The sequence below is a fragment of the Ursus americanus genome, chromosome 18 (assembly GCF_024610735.1).
Source record: "Ursus americanus isolate L20-20 chromosome 18, mUrsAme1.1.p, whole genome shotgun sequence".
Lineage (NCBI taxonomy): Eukaryota > Metazoa > Chordata > Mammalia > Carnivora > Ursidae > Ursus > Ursus americanus.
Genome location: NC_142144.1, coordinates 9,614,288 through 9,636,841, shown reverse-complemented (window position 1 = coordinate 9,636,841; position 22,554 = coordinate 9,614,288). Strand labels below are relative to the sequence as shown.

General features: G+C 38.8%; 1 protein-coding gene and 1 non-coding gene across 11 annotated transcripts in view; both read right to left on the bottom strand.

Moving 5' to 3' along the window:
• MAPKAP1 (MAPK associated protein 1) overlaps positions 1-22,554 on the bottom strand; it is a 236,155-nt gene that overhangs the window by 137,375 nt on the left and 76,226 nt on the right. The window lies entirely within an intron of this gene.
• On the bottom strand, positions 14,309-14,440 carry LOC123788115 (small nucleolar RNA SNORA72). The gene has a single exon (XR_006778418.1). It is a non-coding gene; the product is annotated as a small nucleolar RNA SNORA72 (small nucleolar RNA).

Genomic DNA, 22,554 nt, shown 5'->3' with positions numbered 1-22,554 from the left:
CCTTATGGTTTTACTTCTTTTCTAACTACCCTCACCACCTCCTTCCCACCTTCTCACGCAAGTGTAAGTTATACAAAGGGAAAAACTGTGCCTCACTCATTTTGCATTCTCCTAGGGCCTAGAATGTAGTAGGGGTATGGCATTAGCGTATTGAAGAACTCCTCAGAGTATCTTTCATAATGGACCTACCAGACCTAAAGACCTACCACTTCTCTCCTGCCCCAGGTAAACTGGCTATACCTCTTCTACTTCCCAGATCCTGTTCTTTAGGAATCCCCTTTCTTCTCTAAAATATACTCAGCACCTAATAACAGGCCTGACATGTAGTAGTTACTTACACATACTGATGGAATAAATGATTAGTATTCTTTCAACACAAGATTTTAAATACCTGCACATTAAAGCACACAGAGGTACTATCAACCTATTCCCCCACTGTTAAATACGGACACTGTTTCTAATATTTCACTACTATAAATAACATTCCCATAAATATTCTCTTATATATATGTTTGTGCACATATTCCTCAGAGTAGATCACTGGGTCAAAAAGTATGAATGTTTTGGGGCTTGTGATATATACTGATCAGTCTTTTGAAAACCATCTTTATGGTAATCATGAAACGGCAATATTATGAACCACAGATCATCCAATTAATTAGCAGTTCATAAAATGTAAAAGCTTAAAAATTTAAAATAACTTCAGTATACAGAATGTGAATTGATACAGAATTGAAATATATAGAACTTGAAGACAGGATGAATTAAAACATTACATCTATAACCAGGTTTTTCCTATCTGATCTCAATAACTGAAATAGCATACAATTTGCTGCCTATCACAACATTAATTTCAAAATTATGCACCTAATAGTTTCCAAAATAGGGAAAGCAAGAAGAACAGATAGTATTCAGTTCAAAATAATCTTGAATTAAGAAACATCCATATAAAGTGAATTAGCTGGGGCACCTGGTGGCTCAGTCAGTTGAGCATCTGATTCTGGATCTCAACTTAGGTCGTGATCTCAGGGTCATGAGATCGAGCCCCAATGTCAGGCTCTGTGCTCAGTGTGGAGTCTGCTTGAGATTCTTCCTCTTCCTCTGCTGCTGCTCTCTCTTTCTCAATAAATAAGTAAATAAATAAAATCTTAAAAAAAATAAAGTGAGTTAGCTGAATTAAGTCTCAAGCACAGAAGGTTCAGTTAGCAGCTCTACTTAACATCAAGGTTTGTCAATAATAAATTGAATATCAGATCTCAAAACTGTTGCTAAGTGTTCAATTTCTCTATCAAGGGAAAGAAACAGAAAGGATAGACGGCTTGGCTTCTGCAATTAAAGAGACAAAAAGCAGGCAACATTGTTCCATTAGTCACAACTGCACAAGCAGATCATTATATGCAATTTTAATGCAGAAATAAATATATCAGTGTATGCAGACAATGTAATGATGCAAATTGATAAAAGGGTTATTTTTAGTCTTCAAAAGTTAAAACTCTCTTAAAGGAATGGCTGCAGTCCCATTTCACCAGTATCTTCCTCTTCAACTCCTTCCGCAAGGACCAAAGGATGCTATATTCTACCAATTTATGGCCTAGTCTTTATTTTATTATTTTACTATTATTATTTTTAAAGTAGGCTCCATGCCCAGTGTGGAGCTATAGCCTAGTCTTTAAAAATATGGTACCCACACTTGGTACAAAGGTCATTTGTAATCATCATTACTCTGATGATGATTAAGGGACTTTGTTTGTTTAGAGTAATGATTTTGAACAAAATCTGCCTATGGTCTAAGCCAGGTTTAACTGGCTATGAGAAATAAAGAAGGTCTACATGGGGAGGGGGAAAAAAACACCCCAAACACCAGACAGTAGCATTTTACTATCAATAAAATGCTGGCTTTATGGGCTCAGAGAAAGAACTCACTTTTTCACATTCAAAATGGCAGCATTGAACTTATGAATAGATTTTGTATAAAATTCTATGACAAATCCATTCAGAGCTAGGGGCTTGGCTTTGTAGTGCTATCTTAACCCTCAATAAATCTGGAACGTTTAAAGGCTATTAAATTAACATTTCCCTGATCTGGCACCTGTAGTCAAGTTAATTTGTCAAAAACATTTCTACAGTTTGTCACTGGACACTGTATTCTCTGACAAGTTAAGTTTAAAATAAAATTGACAAAATCTCATTAATTTCCTCTGAATCACCAACCTTGGTTCCATTAAGCTTTTATTATTAAGAACGTCAACTGTCACTCTTTCTTTAACAAGGTCAAGTTCTGATGTGGGTACTTTCAAGATCCTTCTTATATTAACAGGAGCCAGTAAAGCAGTGCAGTGTGGTGGTTAAAAGCTTTAAGTTGTGTAGTCAGAAAGACCTGGGTTCAATTCTCAGCAATGCCATTTACTGTGTGTCCTTGGACAATTTTATTTAACCTCTCTGAGTCACTATTTCCACACAGAAATAGATTGTAAAAGTACCTTCTTATGGAGCTGTTGAAAGGATTCAATGATACTATGCATATTAAAAGCACTTATCACTGTGTCTAGTCCATACTGAATGCTCAAGAAATGTTGACTGTTTACTAGGTTTCCTTTCCCCCCTGCTTTTACATTCACAGACTTAAACACACAGACACACACACCCCTTTAGTGCCACTCACAGACTTTTAAAATGGCAAGGAATTTTAATTCTCGCCCCCTCTAAAACATTTTCACCGAACACCAGACAGTAGCATTTTCACCAAATGGCTGTCCTGCAACCTCTCCTGAACACCTTTACTGAGGACATCCCTGCCACCTTCAGAGGCGGACCCTCTGCTTCAGTCTCTAGGCAAACAGTTTTGATGGCTGAAACACGTTTCCGTCTACTGAGGTTCACTCTGCAGATTCTACCCACAGATCTTAGTTCTAGCCCTCAGGACATTGAAACTAATCTACCTCCACTTCTACAGACACCCTTCATATATCTGAGCGCCTCAAACAAAATAACTTTGTTACTAAGTACCATAGAATGAGCCAGACTATAACTATAATTCTTTCAAGAGTATAACACAGCATAGAAAATATCACTTCCATTGGTTTTTCTTAGGCTAGTGATTTTCATAATTTTTCTTTCAACAGCATCTATGGTAAATGTAAATCTATAGTCCTGGACCCAAAACAGGAAAGGGGGTTGTTGCTCTCAGGAAAGGTTTTGTCTATTAAATAATAATAAATCCTCCATATTCTGATGTGCTGACAGAGTCTTCTTCCACTTTTGAAAAAAATAAAATGCCTACAGCTCTTGGTTTAAACAATCTGTTATCAAGTGAAATTTGAGTAATAGCCTTGGATAATTCTTTTGTTTCAAGATATCAACTTGTTCAAATACAGGTCGGGGAAGGGGGGGACGATGAAGGTAAAAAATGAAAGCCTACCCATAAACTGTATCAGGAATAAAAACCATTTTCTCAAAGTCTTAAATTCAGAAAGCAGTTCCTGATACTGTCGGTTTTTACCATCATGGGTTATATTTGCTCGGTAACTCTTTGCAGAGTCTACAGAACTGGTCTGGACCGTGCCCCTGCCAGCCCTGAGCTGTGCAACCTTGGGCAAGCCCATAACCTCTCTGAAAGTCAATTTCCTTAGCCATAAAACAGAAATGAGAATGGCAGGGTGTATAAAGTAAAAATAAAGCATGTTAAAAACACTCTGTGAACGGCAAACTGTTATACAGATGTCAGTTATTCCTCATTATTGTTTCCCACATTGTTAATCAGACCAGGCAGATCTTCAGATAAATGGTTCCTTCAAATACACATAAAATTGAGAAGCAGAGGCAATAGGGAAAGGTCTCTATCTCAGTCATTAAGAGAGAAAAGCCCAGCCAAGGAAACAGTCAAAAAAACTAAGAGGCAGCCCACGGAATGGGAGAATATATTTGCAAATGATGCTACAGATAAAAGACTGGTATCCAAGATCTACAAAGAACTTCTCAAACTCAATACGCGAGAAACAAATGAACAAATCATAAAATGGGCAGAAGACATGAACAGACAACTTTTCCAATGATGGCATACAAATGGCTAAAAGACACATGAAAAAATGTTCAAAATCATTAGCCATCAGGGAAATTCAAATCAAAACCACACTAAGATACCACCTTACGCCAGTTAGAATGGCAAAAATTGACGAGGCAAGAAACAACAATTGCTGGAGAGGATGTGGAGAAAGGGGATCCCTCCCACATTGTTGGTGGGAATGCAAGTTGGTACAGCCACTCTGGAAAACAGTGTGGAGGTCCCTTAAAAAGTTAAAAATTGAGCTACCCTATGACCCAGCCATTGCACTACTGGGTATTTACCCCAAAGATACAGGCGTAGTGAAGAGAAGGGCCATATGCACCCCAATGTTCATAGCAGCAATGTCCACAATAGCTAAATCGTGGAAGGAACCGAGATGCCCTTCAACAGATGACTGGATTAAGAAGTTGTGGTCCATATATACAATGGAATATTACTCAGCTATCAGAAAGAACGATTTCTCAACATTTGCTGCAATATGGATGGCACTGGAGGAGATAATGCTAAGTGAAATAAGTCAAGCAGAGAAAGACAATTATCATATGATTTCTCTCATCTATGGAACATAAGAACTAGGAAGATTGGTAGGGGAAGAAAGGGATAAAGAAAGGGGGGGTAATCAGAAGGGGGAATGAAGCATGAGAGACTATGGACTCTGAGAAACAAACTGAGGGCTTCAGAGGGGAGGGGGGTGGGGGAATGGGATAGACTGGTGATGGGTAGCGAGGAGGGCATGTATTGCATGGTGCACTGGGTGTTATACGCAACTAATGAATCATCGAACTTTACATCAGAAACCAGGGATGTACTGTATGGTGACTAACATAATAAAAAAAAACATTAAAAAAAAAAGAGAGAGAGAAGCCATCGCATCCTCTTCTCATCCAGCCTGGGGTTGGTTACAGCACATACCAGAAGGTGCTCTCACATAAGTACAATCCAACCATCTTAAAGCATAATGGAATGTAAAGTGTCCATTTTGAATTTTCATAGCCATTGTGGGATTCTTTAGATCATTAATGTTACACAGCACTTTGCATTTAATTATACAAACAATGGCTTCTATAATGATGATAATATCAGGGAAAAGTAATTTGCATGAACTAAGCCCCATCACCTAGGGTAAGTATAGGGACCTCTTCATTATTAAATCATTTATATAATAAAATCAATATGCTTTAAAAGTAAAAATAGGTTTTTTAAAACCATAAAGAAGAGTTACATGTTTTAAACTCTATCAATTACCATAATATAATGAGTCTTTTTAAGATTTAATATCAACTTTTAAAATTAAAACTCAATGGAGAATGCATACTTGGCTCCATTACTAGATGATGTATCTCTAGAAAAGGTTACAGTACAGCTATTATCATTCTCCTAAATTATATGGAAAAGTTGGTACAACCCTCCACTACCCCCAAGGACAATTTGATTCCAGAGATAGTGAAGTATTTTGAGAATATAAAATTGTATAAATATTGAAGGAAATAATTCAGGTGCATATATCATATTCATTTCTTGCAGGGCTTCAGTTGATTAAATATTACAAATTTTTAAATGTCAATATACACCTTAAAATTTTTATTCTGTGTCCTTAATTCTGAACAGTTTTTAAAAACTCACAAATTTCTACACAGTAGTATATTCATGACTAAGTATTTTATCACTTTAAGATTCAATATTTCTTAATGATACCATTCAAAAATTTTACTGAATCATTATTTAGTAAGTCATAAAAACCTCTTAAAATTAATCTTTCATGCACATCTAGCTTATCCAAAGTTAGAATTTAATTAGATGGCCTTGCCACAAATGGGCTTACTACTTTATTTGCTCAATCAGTATATGTCTCTTCAGTAATTATAATTAATTCAAATCTCTGACGCACCTCCTAGCAAACAATGTAAAAACATCAGATAAAATGGAAATAAATAGCTTTACATTTCTCCAATTACAACACTCACTTTCATCCTCAAAATGCGCATGTGAAATAACTGGGATAGGTGTTATTCTGTATAGGAAAAGGCCACAAAAAGAACCTATACCTCTGGTGACAGAGAAAGATGCTTGTCTGCAGCAGAAAATGTATTATGTTTTTGACATTATGAAAACGATACAATGGCAAAGAGCCATTTGAGAAAGTTTGGTTTTAATAGTTTGCAAATACATGTTGAAATACAAATAGCAGCAAGAAAAAGAAGAGCTAAATTATTATTTATCTAGAACAACACTTCCTGTGGGAAAGAATCACTCCTAACTATATACAAAATTTGCAACTGAGAAGCAGCCCAAAAAGTCTATCAGGCCTTTATCCCACATGTCTCTCAGATACAATGAAAGGAAAAGTGGTGGCAGAAAAAGTATTTATTCATTCATTCATTCATTTTTGGAGAGAGGCAGGGAGACAGAGACAGAGAGAGTGCAAGCAGGGGGAGGGACAGAGGAGGGAGAATCTTAGGCAGGCTCCACGCTGAGTGCAGAGCCCCACGTGGGGCTCAAACTCACGCCCCTGAGATCATGATTTGAGCCAAAATCAAGAGCTGGACGCGTTTTAACCGACTGAGCCACCCAGGCAGCCCCAGAAAACTTTATTTTTAAAACTGAGAGGACAACAGGATCTACTGGGTAAAACTGTCAGCACTGAATAGTATTAAAAATAAAAAGTATGAACCATGAGAGACTACGGACTCTGGGAAACAAACTGAGGGCTTCAGAGGGGAGGGGGTGGGGGATTGGGATAGGACGGTGATGGGTATTAAGGAGGGCACGTATTGCATGGTGCACTGGGTGTGATACGCAAATAATGAATCATGGAACATTACATCAAAAACTAAGGATGTACTGTATGGTGACTAACATAACATAATAAAAAATCATTATTGAAAAAAAAAAAAAAGCTCTCCACGAGTCACACTGCTCACAATTAGGTAATCAGCCTAAATACGAAGGAAAGCTAGCCAGCTACAAAGCAGACAGCTTTACTGGGAGTTGGGACTAGGCATGAAGACCCCATTCCTCTGAACGCAGCCCCCTGTGCTCGCACCATAGTGCTCCCTGCAAAGGGGAGGTCACAAGTGCTGCCTGCCATTTGCTGGACACCTACCAGGGTCCAAGTACTTTTCATACATGATCTCATTTAATGTGCTCAATAGTCCTATGAGGGTTGCTCACTCCCTTTTAAAGCTGAAGATTGAGAGATTCATGAAGTAAGCTGCTGTGAATCCCTCAACTGGGGGGGAACATCATGCTGACCTAGGTCTGTTCAACTCTAAAACCTTACCCCCTTGCTGAATTTCATCCCAAAGAACTCTGGGATAGGCCTGGGTGTTTAGGGAAAGTCACAATGGCTACTGGTTCATGTTGCAGCCACTGCTGCAGAACTGGGAGTCCTGGACAGTGGACTGGAAATATCCTTCTGGCTGAGACACACATGGAAGGTCTGAGCCACTCCTCCTGCGACCCTGCCTGTCACGTGCACTTGAAGCTCTGCAGAGACCACGGCTACTACAGAGGGACACTAGGGTACCTGCTTCCAGGAGCAATTACCTTTTGTATATATGGGCAGAAGGAAGAAACTATTTTGGATTTCCTTGCCTTTGGGCTCTAGAAGAGGCTCCACAAATCCTCACTGACTATGTTTCAGTGGTAAAACACATGGCAACACTAGATCCACAAAGAGCAGGCAGAACCCTCTGCTCTAGTTTTCAAAAAGCAGCAGTCAAGTACCAACTGAAGAGCCCCAGAGAATCCTTACTCCTGGATTAAGAGTCTCATCAGTAATTGTGAGGTGTATCTATTACTAAATGTGGCTACCCAGGTGGCAGTACCCAAACGTGCTCTGATGATGACAAAGGAGGGAAATAACAATGCGGTCCTTGGAGAGCCCGGCAAGCAGCATACGACATCAACATGGCATCAAGCTCCAACACAAGCAAAAGGTCTGATGAGACAAAGGCTCATCTCAGGTTGCAATTCTCTGTGGAAATGGGCAGCCCAAGACCTGCTCACTTGCAGAATTGACAAGGCACTCGGGTACCTGGGTCTCCTGGGTTTCTCCTCAGCCCCCTGGCATTATTTCCCTTGTGTTCATCCTGAGTCTTAGTCTAATCCCCTCTGAGGTCCTAACTAAACCAGACATAGGGAGAGTCGGGATTTTATCTTATTAAAATAGATATGGCTAATTTGTCTTTTCAAATTCATTTTAAATTAAATTGGATTTCCTCGGAAGGCTGCTAGGTCAGTTCCCCTGCTGCGAATGCAGGACAAAGGTTAATTGCACGCCCTTCACCAGCTCTTCTGCTCTCCTGGGCAGGCTCTGATAACCTGCCCCCGAGAGGTGGGGAAGGCTTTGGTTTATTGGGTGATAATGTTGCCATTAAAGCCATTTACCATTATGCCAAGAAACATTTTATTTTTTTTAACTAAATAACAAGATATGATAGCAATAACAAGAATGAAATGCAATTATGTTACCAACTGATGGTTAGTTATTCTCAAGCATAAAACCCAGAGAATAGGACTTAACCTATTTGCTTCCCTACAAGGCCCCAGTACATGCAGAAGTACACACCCTCCTACAAAAACTGTCTTCTGGTTCCAGTGTAAAATTCCATTAACATTTTCACTTAATTTATCTCATTTAAACTGTCTATGTTCATGAAAATTTAACCCAGTAATTCCCTGTTATACAAAGCATAACAAAGTATGAATATTTAAATACAATGTAAATAAAACACTTTATCAATTATATTTTTGTATTCTAAATTAGTGACTTCACTTAGCATGTCTGCCTTGCACAGCACCACACTATTTTTCAATTAAAGGTCCAGATGTTTCAAAGGCTCCAGTAGGCAACGGCAGTTATGAGAAATGCTTTATCTGCATTGTAATCATCACCACCACATCAGCTCCAGGCTGCATTAACATACTCATGTTTTATTCCAGCTCCCTTTCTAACAGAGCAGGTAATTATGCAACACAGCAGAGAGACACAATCCTAAGAGCTGGACAATTTCTGTACAAGCATCCACCGGAGCAACACACTTTCATACATAATCTTAAAATTTGGGGGAACTGCTTATTAGAAACAGTGACCATTCAGAATAATTTTTAAAAAATAACAGTGAATCACAGACATACCAAATTCAGCCTCAAATACTCTAAAAGTGCAGGATGCCTTGCACAGACACATTTTATGTATACTGAAAACCAACTGGAAGTTTGTGTGTATAAACACCACTATCATTTGTTACAATCGAAATCATTTCTACTCATTTTTAATGCCAGTGTCATCTCTTAAACAAGTCAATTCTATCTTTATTCTTGCTATCCAAAAAGGACGATTCACCTGAGCTGAGACTGAGTAAGTACAGCAATTATTCCTGTACCTATTAGATAAAAAATAATACAAGGGCAGAACAAAATGCAATTCTGACCGCTGCAACACAGATGCTATTGCATTTATTACTTAATTAAATGACTCCCTTTCCCCAAAATGGAAAAGAATACCCTATAAGAAACACTGTTATGCTTAGTAAACATACTATAATCTAGTGGGAAAATACAGTTCCTCGTTGTTAAGAAAAACTAACAAAATTCACTTTAATTATACTTTTTAAAATTCTAAACCTATTTTTGTATTTTGAAATATTCCAAGAGGAGATGTCCTAGTGAAGATGCTATTCAAAAGATAAATGCCTTTACAAACATTAAAATCTCTGACAGGTCAACTCTTGGCAGGTAACACTTCAGCATCCGAAAGCAGACAGCTTCAGTTCCTTTCTGAAGGAACCTTAGGTGGAACATTTTTAATACATCACCATGTCACTTTTTAATGTGCCCCAATCTATTAACCACATGGCAAACTAACAGGGATTTTTAAAATATGGGTTTTATGGCTTTGTGCTGGTGATTAATTAAATAAATAGCCACTGTTTCACAAATCATCCCTCTAATTAGTCTAAAACAGACACTTTGCATTCACTGGTATTGCTGCCATCTGAAGCTCGCAGAAGGGCAGGAGTGGTGAGGCACGGTCGCATTTCTGCACTTTGGAGCCCACTGTCGCAGGCTCCACGGCTGGCATCCCACCCTGCCACCCAGAGGCAGAGGTGCCATCTTTGCAGGTGCTGCAGTCAGCTGGAATTTGATTCCAGCTGCTCAGAAAAGATGTTCTCCTTAATTATTCTCCCTCACCGTAAAGGAAACAATGGAACAACAAAGGAATAAATGTGCAACCTCCAGCTGCAAACAGACGAGGTTTCACCAACACAGTTCCTAAGAACACTGGTTCTGGTTATCTAGTTTAAGAATAAGTATGATGCTAGGTCAAACAGGCTTTCCTTAGAACTCAAAACATGTCATTCCCTTAAACTCAAATATTAAGCAATTACTTCCAAATCTTATTATTTAAAAGACTGAGAAGGTCACTCTTTTAAAAGCTGAAAGGAATTCAATCTAACTTGTTTTAGTAGCATATTTTAAAAAATGGTAATTCCTCTGAAAGCAAATTAAAATTAGAGATAATTTTTAGTGCCAGAAAAAAAAAATCAAATGGGAATATCTCAAGAATCCAATTTTCTTCAGGAAATACATTAAGTAGTTTCTTAATCTTGGTATTTAAACTTCATTAGGTAGATTTAGGGAAAGGAAGGAAAGAAGGAAAGGAGGAAGGAAGGAGACAGACAGAGAGTGGGTGGGAGAAAGGGAAGGAGGGAAGAAAGAATGAAAAGAGGGAGGAAAAGGAAGAAGGAAAAGAAAAGGGGGACAGGAAGGGGGAATGGGAACAGGCAAGGAAATGGGAAAATTCAGTAGGGATTACACACCCAAGTGTGGTACAGAGTATTCAGTATGGATAACACACCCAAGTGTGGTACAGAGAAAGGCTGTCCTCATTTCTCCTCTAGGAGACCCTTTCTAAGAATAGGAGGTTGTGGTATAGTACCAAAAAAAAAAAAGCATTTGGCCCCCAAGGCAAGATAGACTAAAGGGTCCTATGCTCTTGGCTAAATCACATAATCCCTATAGCCTCAGTTTCTTTCCACACTGTACAGGATTTTAGCCCCTACTCTATATAAATTATACAGGGACCTGAGACGCTGTGGCTAAAGTACCTAGCATACTCCTTGCACAGAACAGATGATCAATAAATGGTGGACGTGATTGTGGCCGTGAGAAATGGGTTGAAGGCAGACGCTAAGTTACTTATTTTCACCCTACAGCACCTTTGTGAAAGAGCCTTAGGTGACTGCAGCCAACACTGCACATGCTATGCTCCAAATATGAGAGAGAGCGACAAAAGCACAAAATGTACATGAACACAGAGCTACCACATAAGCTCACCGAACTGAAGGAAACCCAAATCACCGCCAACTAAGAAGAAATAGTGTAGTTTCTTTAACTTTCATCTTTACTGGGCACAAAGATAGGGGAGGGGTGTTTCTGAGACTGTTTATGTGCTAGAAATTGGAAGGAAAATGAATGAGCTTTCTGAGGATGTGGAGAAAAAGAACACTTGTGCACTGTTGGTGGGAATGCAAACTGGTGCAGCCACCATGGAAAACAGTGTGGAGTTCCCTCAAAAAGTTAAAAATAAAACTACCCTACATTCCAGTAATTGCACTACTGGGTATTTACCCAAAGAATACAAAAACACTAATTCAAAGGGGTACAGGCACCCCCATGTTTACAGCAGCACTATCTACATGATCTACAACAGCCAAGATGTGGAAGGAGCCCAAGTGTCCATCAGTTGGTGAATGGATAAAGATGTGGCATGTGTGCATGTGTGTGTGTGTGTGTGATATTATTCAGCCATAAAAAAGGATGAAATCTTGCCATTTGCAATGAACTGGATGGAGCTAGAGAGTATTAGGATAAGCCAGATAAGTCAGTCAGAGAAAGACAAATACCACATGATTTTACTTGTAAGTAGAATTTAAAAAACAAAACAAACAAGCACAGGGGAAAAAAGAGAGAGAGAGACACAAACCAAGAAACAGACTCTTAACTATAAAGAACAAACTGACGATGACCAGAGAGGAGGTGGCGGGGGAGGGGATGAAGGAGCGCACTTGTCTCGGTGAGCACTGGCTGACATACGGAAGGGCTGAACCACTTCACTGCGCGCCGAAAACTAAGGTAACACTGTATGTTAACCACCTGGGATCAAAATAAAAACTTTGAAAAAAAGAAAATGAGCTTTGGATTCAACAAGATCTGGCTTGAAATCTGGCTTCACTACTTACTAGCCGTGTAAATTCAGGCATGTTTGTCCATCTCTGAGTGCCTCACTTTCTCCTTCCCAAAATGGGGAAAGTAACACAGATTTTATAGAGAAGCCGGGAAGAATGAATGAATTAGCACAGTAGGCACTCTGGCATATATTAGACACTCACAGTTCCTATTACATTAAGTTGAATCACATGAAACTGCTGACAGCCATGGTTGATAACGTACAAAAATTGCAATTCCACATGGTTTCACCTAATACTACAGAGACAGTAAGTAGGCATGAACCGGAAAAACAAGTGAAAGTTCTCAAGAATGCAATGAATTATACTCTTATCAAAATAGGAAGGCAACTAACATATAAAAGGGGTGTGTGTGTGTGTGTGTGTGTGTGTGTTAAGTATCAAACCCAACACAGGGCTTGAACTCATGACTGAGATCAAGACCTGAGCTGAAATCAAGAGTTGGACACTTAACCAACTGAGCCATCCAGGCACACCATCAAAGGCATTTTTTAAAGACTGGCTCATGATTCCAATAATATAGCAGCTAATATTTATTAAATACTTCCAACAGGGCAAATACTATCCCATATATTTGATGTCTATCAATATATACTCAGTGAAACAGATTCAACTATTCTCCCCATTTTACAGAAGAAATGGAAGCCTAAAGAAATGAAGTAACTTGCTCAATGTCACACAGCTGGTAAAGCCATGTCAACCTTGAGCTGTCTAACTCCTGAGCCTGAGTTCTTACTCACCACTTAAAATTGCCTCTGGACACTGCAAAGCTGCCTGTTTTGCTTTTAATAAAATTATGGATGGGCAAGGGACTAGAATAGGCATTTCTTCAAAGAAGATGTACAAATGGCCAATAAACACATGAAAAGATGCTCAACATCACTAATTAGAAGGAAAATGCAAGGAAAAATTACAATGAGATAGCAACTCACATCTATCAGGATGGCTACTATCAAAAAACCCCAGAAAACTGCAAGTTGATGAGGATGTGGAGAAATTGGAAACCTTGTGCACTATTGGTGGAAAAGTAAAATGGTACAGCCTCTGTGCAAAACAGCAGGGAGGTTCCTCAAAAAATTAAAAATAGAATTACCAAATGACCCAGCAATTCCTCTTCTGGGTATATACCCAAAAGAACTGAAAGTAAGGTCTTGAAGAGGTATGTGTACATTCATGTTCACTGCAGCATTATTCACAACAGCTAAAACATGGGAACAACCCAAGTGTCCATTGACAGATGAATGGATAAGCAAAATGTGGTGTATACATACAATGGAATGTTTCTCGGCCTTAAACAGTAGGGAAATTCTGCAATATGCTACAGTATGCATGAACCTTGAGGATTACGTTAGGTGAAATCAACTAGTCACAAAAAGACAAATACTGTATGATACCAATTATATGAGATACTTAGAGTAGTCGAAACCACAGAGACAGAAAGTAGAATGGTAGTTACCAGGGGCTGGGGTGAAGGAGGAAAGGGGAGTTATTGTTTAATGGATACAGAGTTTCAGTTTTACAAGATGAAAAGAGTTATGGAGACGGAGGGTGGTGGTGATCACTCATTAGTCACCTCTCAGCAGCAGTTTCACTTTCTACAGTTTCAGTTACCTGTGGTCAACTGTGGTCCAAAAGCAGATGGATCGTCCTTCTGAAACACTGTCAGAAGGTCAATAATAGTAGCCTAATGCTACATCACAATGCCTATGACACTCACCTCACTTCAGCTCATCACGTAGGCATTTTATCACATCATCACAAGAAGAGTGAGTACAATAAGACATTTTGAAAGAGAGAGAGACCATATTCACATCAATTTTTTTCTCTTTTTTTTAGTTTTACAACTCATTTAATGGCAACAGGAAATCATCAAATTAGCACTGGCTATTTTCAAAAGTTATTATACTAGCTGTGCTGTCATTTCTCCAGGATGACCAGATACCTAGAGTCACAGACATTTCCCACATATGATGCACCATATAAATCAGACTTGGCTTATCACCAACACTGATAAAACCAAACCTAGGGAAAGAACTAGGTCTGGGGACACATGCATGGTCTTAATATAGCAAATGTTTAGCCTGCCCTGATTATTACAAAATCAGAACAGTAAGAATATTCATGAACTTACGCTATATTGTTATAGTTCTAATTTATTATTGTTGTTAATCTCTTACTGTGCCTAATTTATAAATTAAACTTTATCACAGATACGCATGTAGAGGAAAAAAACATAGTACATATAGGGTTCAATACTATCCAGTTTCAGGTATCCACTGGGGGTCTTGGAACAGATGTCCTATGGATAAGGGGGAACTACTGTATGACATTATGAATGCAGTTAATACTACTGAACTGTACATTTCAAATTGGTTAAGACGGTAAAACAAAAAACAAAGACTACAACTTAAACAAACAAACAAACAAAAAACCAACTGGCGACAAGAAGCGAATTATTTACAAATCACTTTCTGGGCTTTCCAAAGGATGGACGTTTCAGAAGGGAAGCAAGCCCCAGCAGTGAGAGTATTTCGTACCAGCACCTGAAGTGACTAGGATGATGATACATTAAAAAGCTCCACTGTAACCACGGCATTCTAGGAAACCACTTCTCCCATATCATAGAGTTATTTAAAAAGAAAAAAATGCAGACACGCTTCGAAGTTTCCAGGAAAAATCCTGAAGTTTTAATCAAACAGCTGCTGTGTTCCCATTATGTTATAGTCAAGCCTTTTCACTCTGTGACAAAGGCAGCAGAGCTTTTCATTTATTTGTTCATTTATGTACTTATGTTTACATCTTACTTCCTGAATCCTTTCATGTAAACAGAGAACAAGTCATCACAGAAAGGGAAATGGCACTGACAGTGGATGCTATGAATCCACTCCCTTTAAAAAAAAGGATTCAAGTCAAGGAAATCCCCAAACGCCATGCTTTCAAAACCAGGATTGTAAAAGCAATCACACTTGCATTTAAGACTTCTTGGAGCCGCCTCTGTGGCACCAAAATCCACCAAAGATAAAGAAGATGTTTGTGCTAAGTTGGGAAAGCGGAGACATCAGCATTTCTGCCTTCAGCCCATTATTTCTGCTCTCCAGACAGCACCTGATAAAGCATCGAGAGTGTTGTCTTCTGTGCAGCTACTGCTCCTGTGAAGCCCGTGCTCAGGGGTTTCCCTGGGGTTTCCTTTCCGACAATTGCAGCAGAGACTCTGAGAGGAGCCCAAACGAGCTGCCTTAACCTTCCCGTAAACTGATATTTCCATAGAGGATTAAGACAAACGTTTCAAATAAGCCAATTTCCTTTACTAAAAAACTAAAGTGACAATAGTAGTACCAAGAGAAATATATGAAGACAATGAATAAGACACACTTTTCTTGTCTTTGGGCATGCAAAAATACAGAGCAAAAGGTTAGATGGAGGTGGGCTACACAATTCCCTCTTATTTCTGATGCTCTACACTGCAGCCTAATGAAAAGTTATATAAGAATTTCACTAAGGCCTGGTCTACCAGGGGAAAGAGGAAAAAAGTCTAAATGCTTCAAATAGTCTGATATATGCTGATGTTGCATGGTATATATTTCTGTATTCTTGTTTATTATAAATTTTTCTATTCAGAAGAATGCAACTATATCTCTTTTCTAATAAGGTACTTCCAGAACTCTGGGGATGCCAAACGGTTCCTTGTTAAACTGGTGAGGATGAAAATCCCTAACTATCCTTGAGGTCCCTATAGAAGGGAACAAGCATCCTTCTCCTAAAGTATGTTAGGCAGCTCCCTTGGGCCACAGGAAGTCAGAAGTCCCTCTGACCCAAAGGGGCAGGGATATATATGCTCCTGAACTAACTAAAAAGAACATAAAAGAAAAAGCCAGAGTAGAGAAGATCCTCACTAAATCCAAGTCTTGGGAAGCTGAAGGGAGCCAGAGGGCCTTCTTGGCTTTGGTTACCTGCCAAGCTTCATATTGCTTTTCTCCTCATCTTCTAATACTGGGGTACCTTTCTTGCTTTTCCCTTTATGGTTTTGTCTCCCACATACCCATATTCAGTTTTACACTATTACATGTATACTGTGAGATATTTTACATTTAACACTCTGTATTAACACCTTGAACACTTCTGGAAAGAAAATGGCTAAAATTAAAAATAGCTAACATTTACTCTATGTGTCAGGCACCAGGCTGAGCCCTTTACATATATTATTTCCTTTGATCCTCAAAACTGCCCTTGCTTACCCCCCATTTTACAGATAAATATTAAGAAGTTAAAGAAATCGTTAAAAGTCACACAGCTAGTGAGAAAACTCAGATGGAAACCCATGTCCGATGGGACTCAAAAGACCACAATCTTTAACTTATTATAATTCTCCCCAAAACCAATATATTTTTAAAGTTTTTTTGGAGGGGAAAAGCCTTGTATTATATTTTGAATCAACATTTTCATGAAATCAAGAACAATGACGTATTTATGCATAAACTGTTTCTATCTTTCTCATCCTTCTATAATACTCTTTCTACAACATTTAAGACAACACATTAAAAAATGTTCTTTTTACTAAAGGAATTCTATTTCAGCCATACGGCAAAATATGTACTCTGACCAAAAGTCTAACAAAAAACAACCCGAGGTCTTGATAAAATATAAAAATATTCATTTTTACATAATTCAATAGGCTGTCAAGTATTTGAGGAATTTACAAAGACCCCAAAATTAAGTGAAGTGGGCGACCCAGAAAAGAAAACAGAACACAGTTTTTGCCAATATTGATGGTATCTGCCAAACAAAGTGATATTAAGTATCTACTTTCTTGGTCAGATGGATACACAGTAGAGTCCATCCATAATCTGGAATAAAGCTGGAACACCAAAGACTTACATGTGAAAGTAAATTAGAATTAAGGCCCCCCCACACACGACAAGGAAAAACTTCATGTTCAAACAAAAATTTTTTTTTCTTCTGAGACTTTATAACCACAACCTTCATATAAGATTTTCATGCCAAATTCACATTACCTGATGGATGTACCAGAAAGACTCCAATCAAGAATTTAAAGTTATCCTGGGCGTGTCTGGCTGGCTTAGCCAGTAAAGCATGCAACTCTTGATCTCAGAGTTGTGAATTTGAGCCCTATGTTGGGTGTAGAGATTACTTAAAAAAATAAAATCTTGAAAGAAAGAAAGAAAGAAAGAAAGAAAGAAAGAAAGAAAGAAAGAAAGAGAGAGAAAGAAAGTCATCTTGGGCTTGTAATAACGCCAGGTACCAGGCAAAAGCTAACAAAGCCTCCTATAAAAGGAGGAACCTACATGACTCAATAATTCTAAAAGAAAAGTTGCAGAAAATAAGTTGTTACAGCCTCAAATCATAAAACATAGAAAGCATCGTATAAGAGACCCACAAAGACTGAAGCCGATAGAATGATCAGATACGGAACATAAGATGCAGGTTTAAAGAAAAAAATTTTAAAGTATAAAAAATACGGGTAAGAGCAAGAGACTAAAAATCTTACCCAGGTTGTGATGTGATATCATGGTTGGGTAACAGAATGTCAGTATCCTTAGAAGATACAAGCTAAGGTATTTAGGAGTGAATGGCAATTCTGAAATGGCTAAATAAAACATAAATAAAGCAAATATGGAAAAATGTTAAATTTAATGAACACAGGTGGTAGGTATAAGGGTGTTCACTGAACTACTACTGAGAAGACTATTATTAAATGTTGCACAATAAAAAGTTTTAAAAATTACCAAGAAGACTTTTAGAAGATCAAAATGGAACTTCTATAAATGAAAAATACAGTGACTAAAATTGCAAGTGCAATGTATGGGTTTCATAGCTGAAAAGAGAATATGTGAATTGGAAGATAGAACTGAAGAAATTACCTAGAATGTAACCCAAAGAGACACACAAAGAGAAAGTATGAAAAGGAGGTTAAGAGATATGGAAAATCAAAAAACATATTCTAGTAAGTTTAATAGAATTTAAGAGGAACAAGGAAGAATAAAAGTGCACAGGCAATGTCTGAAAAAAGAGTGGCTGCGAGTTTCCAGAACTGATGAAAAGATACCACTGCACAGACTCAGAAAGCCCAGTGAAACCCAAAGAGGAAAAGTAAGAAAAAAAAAATCTGCATCTAAACATGAAACTACACATATACCAGGTAAATACTAACCAAATGGAGCTGGTATAGCTATGTAAAGGAGAAGGGGGGTCACTAGAGATAGAGTCACAAATAGTTCAATTTACCAGGAAGAAATAATTCTGAACTTGTATCAACTTAAAACATAGCCTCCTAATATGTAAAAGAAAATCTGTCAGAACTCTAGGGGAATATAGGCAATCTATCAACATAGTGGAAGATTCTAATGTATCTTTGTCTAATTGATAGTGCAGGCAGACAAAAAATATCAATAATGATACAGATTTTAACAGAATTAACAGACTTGACCTAATGGACATATTTAGAATCCTGCAACAAAGAAGAGCAGTTGCTCCAGCATTCTTTCCACGTTCCCAGGTAGTATTTATGAAAAGTGACCTACATTAGTGGACCTAAAACCATACTCAACAAATTTCAAATAATTGGTATCATTAGGCCATCTTCTCTAACCACAAAACAATAAAGTAAGAATCAATACCTAAAAAACAAAATTATAAAAACCTAATAGGTTTGGAAATTTAGAAACACATAAATAATTCATGTATCAAATAGGAAGTAATAGGAATTAAAAATATCTAGGGATAGACATATCCCAAAAATGCGCCATTATGAGATATAGCTAAAGGAAGAAGGACCTGAACCTTCACAGCAAGTAAACACTATAATGATTCCCCCAAAGTATCTATGGCCATTTTGCAATCATACACTGACACAGAGGAATACCAACACTTCAAGAACTGTTGGACATTGTTGAAGCTAATGGCCCACGGCTATACTATAATCCCACTCAGGAGGGGCCTTAAAAGAGTGATAGGGAATCTTTCCAATAGTCAGAGTTTAGGACAATGTGTTTGTTCATCTTCTTTGTGTCAAAGTGAAGGCAAGTGTCAGGAGGTTAAAATATGTAGACTCTTGGGAACTCGGACCTCAGCAGAGTCCTCATTACCCTAACCAGTAAGAGCAGCTCACTGTGCCTGAACTGTGCGAACAACAATGGTTTATGCTGAACACCTCCCTTCCTTCTAGGACTCTGGAATTTTGATACATGCTAGGCAGAGGGAGCCCATGTGACAAGCTTCCAAAAGAAACTGTGGGCAATGAGTCTCTAATAAGCTTCCCTAGTAGACAATATTTTGCCCATGTTAACAAAACTCATTGCTGGGAGGAATTAAGCATGTCCTGTGTGATGCCACTGAGAGAGGACTCTTGTAAGTGTATACCTAGACCTCATCCCATATGCCTTTTCCCTTTGTTGACTGTACTTTGTTTCCTTTTGCTGTAATAAATCATAGACATGAGTACAACTATATGCTGAGTCCTGTAAATTCTCCTAGTGAATCGCTGTCTGGGGGATTCCCAACACAGACTTGCTTTAACTTCAGCCAGTCTCTTTGTTATTGGTCTCTCCAGTGCTGGCACAATGGACACATGAATAGAGTAGCCATGGTGGCAGAGACTGAGGCTATATATACAGGCCCAAGACCGTTATCTCCCACTCACCAAGGCTGATATTGATACTGTCTATTGTCAAATATCCAACCTGACAGCAAAAGAGAAAAATGCTGAGTCCCTAATACAGCATCATCCCTAAGAAGACCAACCAGACATTTGGTGGCAAGCTGAATGCACTGGATCTCTTCTACTCTGAAAGTGGTTTCGGCAGAGACCAACACTTACTGAAGTATGGGCTTGCACTTCATGCCAGTAATGCCTCAGCTAGCACCAGTATCTCAAAGTGTTTGATCGACGAAAGTGGCAGCCCACCTAATACTCCACCAGACTCAGGAACCCACTTTATAGCAAAAGAGATGTAACAGTAGCATATAACCATGGGATCCTTTGGTCATATCATACACCACACTACCCAAAAACTTTCGGTCTAAAAGAGTGATTGAACAACATATTGAAGGTACAGATAAGGCACTAGCTCACAGATGACACCCTGTAAGGCTGGGATGCCATTTCCAGGATGCAACATACATACTAAAAATCAACAACCATTATATGGTATTATGTCCTCAGCAGATAAAATACATGGTTCTAGGAACCAAGGAGAAGCAGCAAGATTAGCCATTATTCCCAGTGACCCACTTAGGGAATGCTTCCCATCTCTAGAAATTAGGGCTCTGCGGATTTAGAGAACCTGGTTCCCAAAAGAGAACACTTCCACCAGGAGACACAGCAGAAGTCCCACTAAACGTTAAACAATGATGGCCACTCATGCTCCTTGTGTCAAGTGATATCAGGCAAGAAAAAAAAAAGCACAGTCCTGACAGGAGTGGTTCATTCTCATCAGGAGAAGGTAGGGCTGCTGTTACATAACAGAGGCAGGAAGGAACACATCTGGCCAGTAAATCTTCTTGGGCATATTTTGTTCCTCTTCTACCCAATTTTGATGGCAAATGGACAAATGAAGCAGCCACAGCCTTTGACCGGGGACTTGGACCCTCAGGGATAAGGGTCTGAGTCATCATACCATAAAAGCCACCTACAGCAGCAGAGATGCTGAGATTGAAGGGACTAAAATGGATACTTGAAGAGGTGGATGAGTATCAGTTGTGTCCTTAGGAGCAGTTGCAGAAATGCAACTGCAGTTTATTCCACTAACCTTCCTGTGTAAGTTTCCCCCCAAAAAAGAAGCCCACCACAGATGTGAAGGAATGGTCCCAGAATTTTAAGAAGCAAATAAATACAAGTGGCACCAAGGGTAGACTGGCATGGTCCCTGGTTGCACCACCGAGATGCCATCTTCAGGAATGAAGGGCATATTCTCCAACTGCTGGGATGGCTGCTATCAGCTGCTAGTCTTTTTTTTTTTCTTTTTTTTTAAAGATTTTATTTATTTATTTGATGGAGAGAGAGAGACAGCCAGCGAGAGAGGGAACACAAGCAGGGGGAGTGGGAGAGGAAGAAGCAGGCTCCCAGCGGAGCAGGGAGCCCAATGCGGGGCTCGATCCCAGGACCTCGGGATCACGACCTGAGCTGAAGGCAGACGCTTAATAACTGAGCCACCCAGGCGCCCCTCAGCTGCTAGTCTTTTCCTGGAATTAAACAGGCTGATAGAGCCACCTTGTCCAAGACCACACCCTCTTTTCAGGGAAGCTAGCATTCAGTAAGTCAGACGCAAGGAATATAAAGGCCTGGCCGTCTTATTCCAACTTGCGGCAACCCTGAAGTGTCATCTTAATTTCAGAGTGCCCCATTGTGTCAGCACTACAACTCCCCAAATTGATCTACAAATTCAGTCCAATCAAAATCTCAACAGGAATTTTTTAAAAACTTGACAAGCAGTCTCATAATTTATATGGAAGGGTCAAGAATATACACGATGCTCGTAATTAAGAAAAAAAAGAGTTTAAGAGGCATGATTTACCATATATCAGAAATTGTTTTAAGTCTGAACAAACAAGATAGTGTGATATTAACCTAGGGAAAACAAACCACTGGAAAAGAAGAGAGTGCTCAGAAACAGTAGTACACAAAAAGGGAAGTTTGAGATATATATATATATATATATATGAATGACTGAGCCAGCACCAAGGAACAGGGGAAATGAGACTTAAATAACTAATGCCCAGACAACTGATCAACCATCCAGAAAAAAAACTGAAATTGCACCTTTACCTCATACTACACACACACACACACACACAGAATTCCAGATTATTTAAATACAAAAATTTAAATACAACAAATACAACATATGAAAATATCTTTATGATTTTAGGGTAGGGAAGAATTTCTTAAACAAGACCAAAAAAGTATAAGTAATGAAGCAAAAGACTCATAAATTTGATACATTAAAAATAAGAATTTCTGTTCATCAAAAAACCACCACAGGGTGCCTGGGTGGCTCAGTCAGTTAAGCATCTGCCTTCAGCTCAGGTCATGATCCCAGCGTCCTGGGATAGAGCCCCACATTGGGCTCCCTGCTCAGCAGGGAGTCTACTTCTCCCTCTCCTCCCCACTCGTGCTCTCTCTCGCTATCTATTGCTATCTCTGTCTCTCTCTCTCAAATAAATAAAAAAAATCTTAAAGAAAAAAAACCCCACAAAGATAATGAAGACAAGCCACAAATCAGA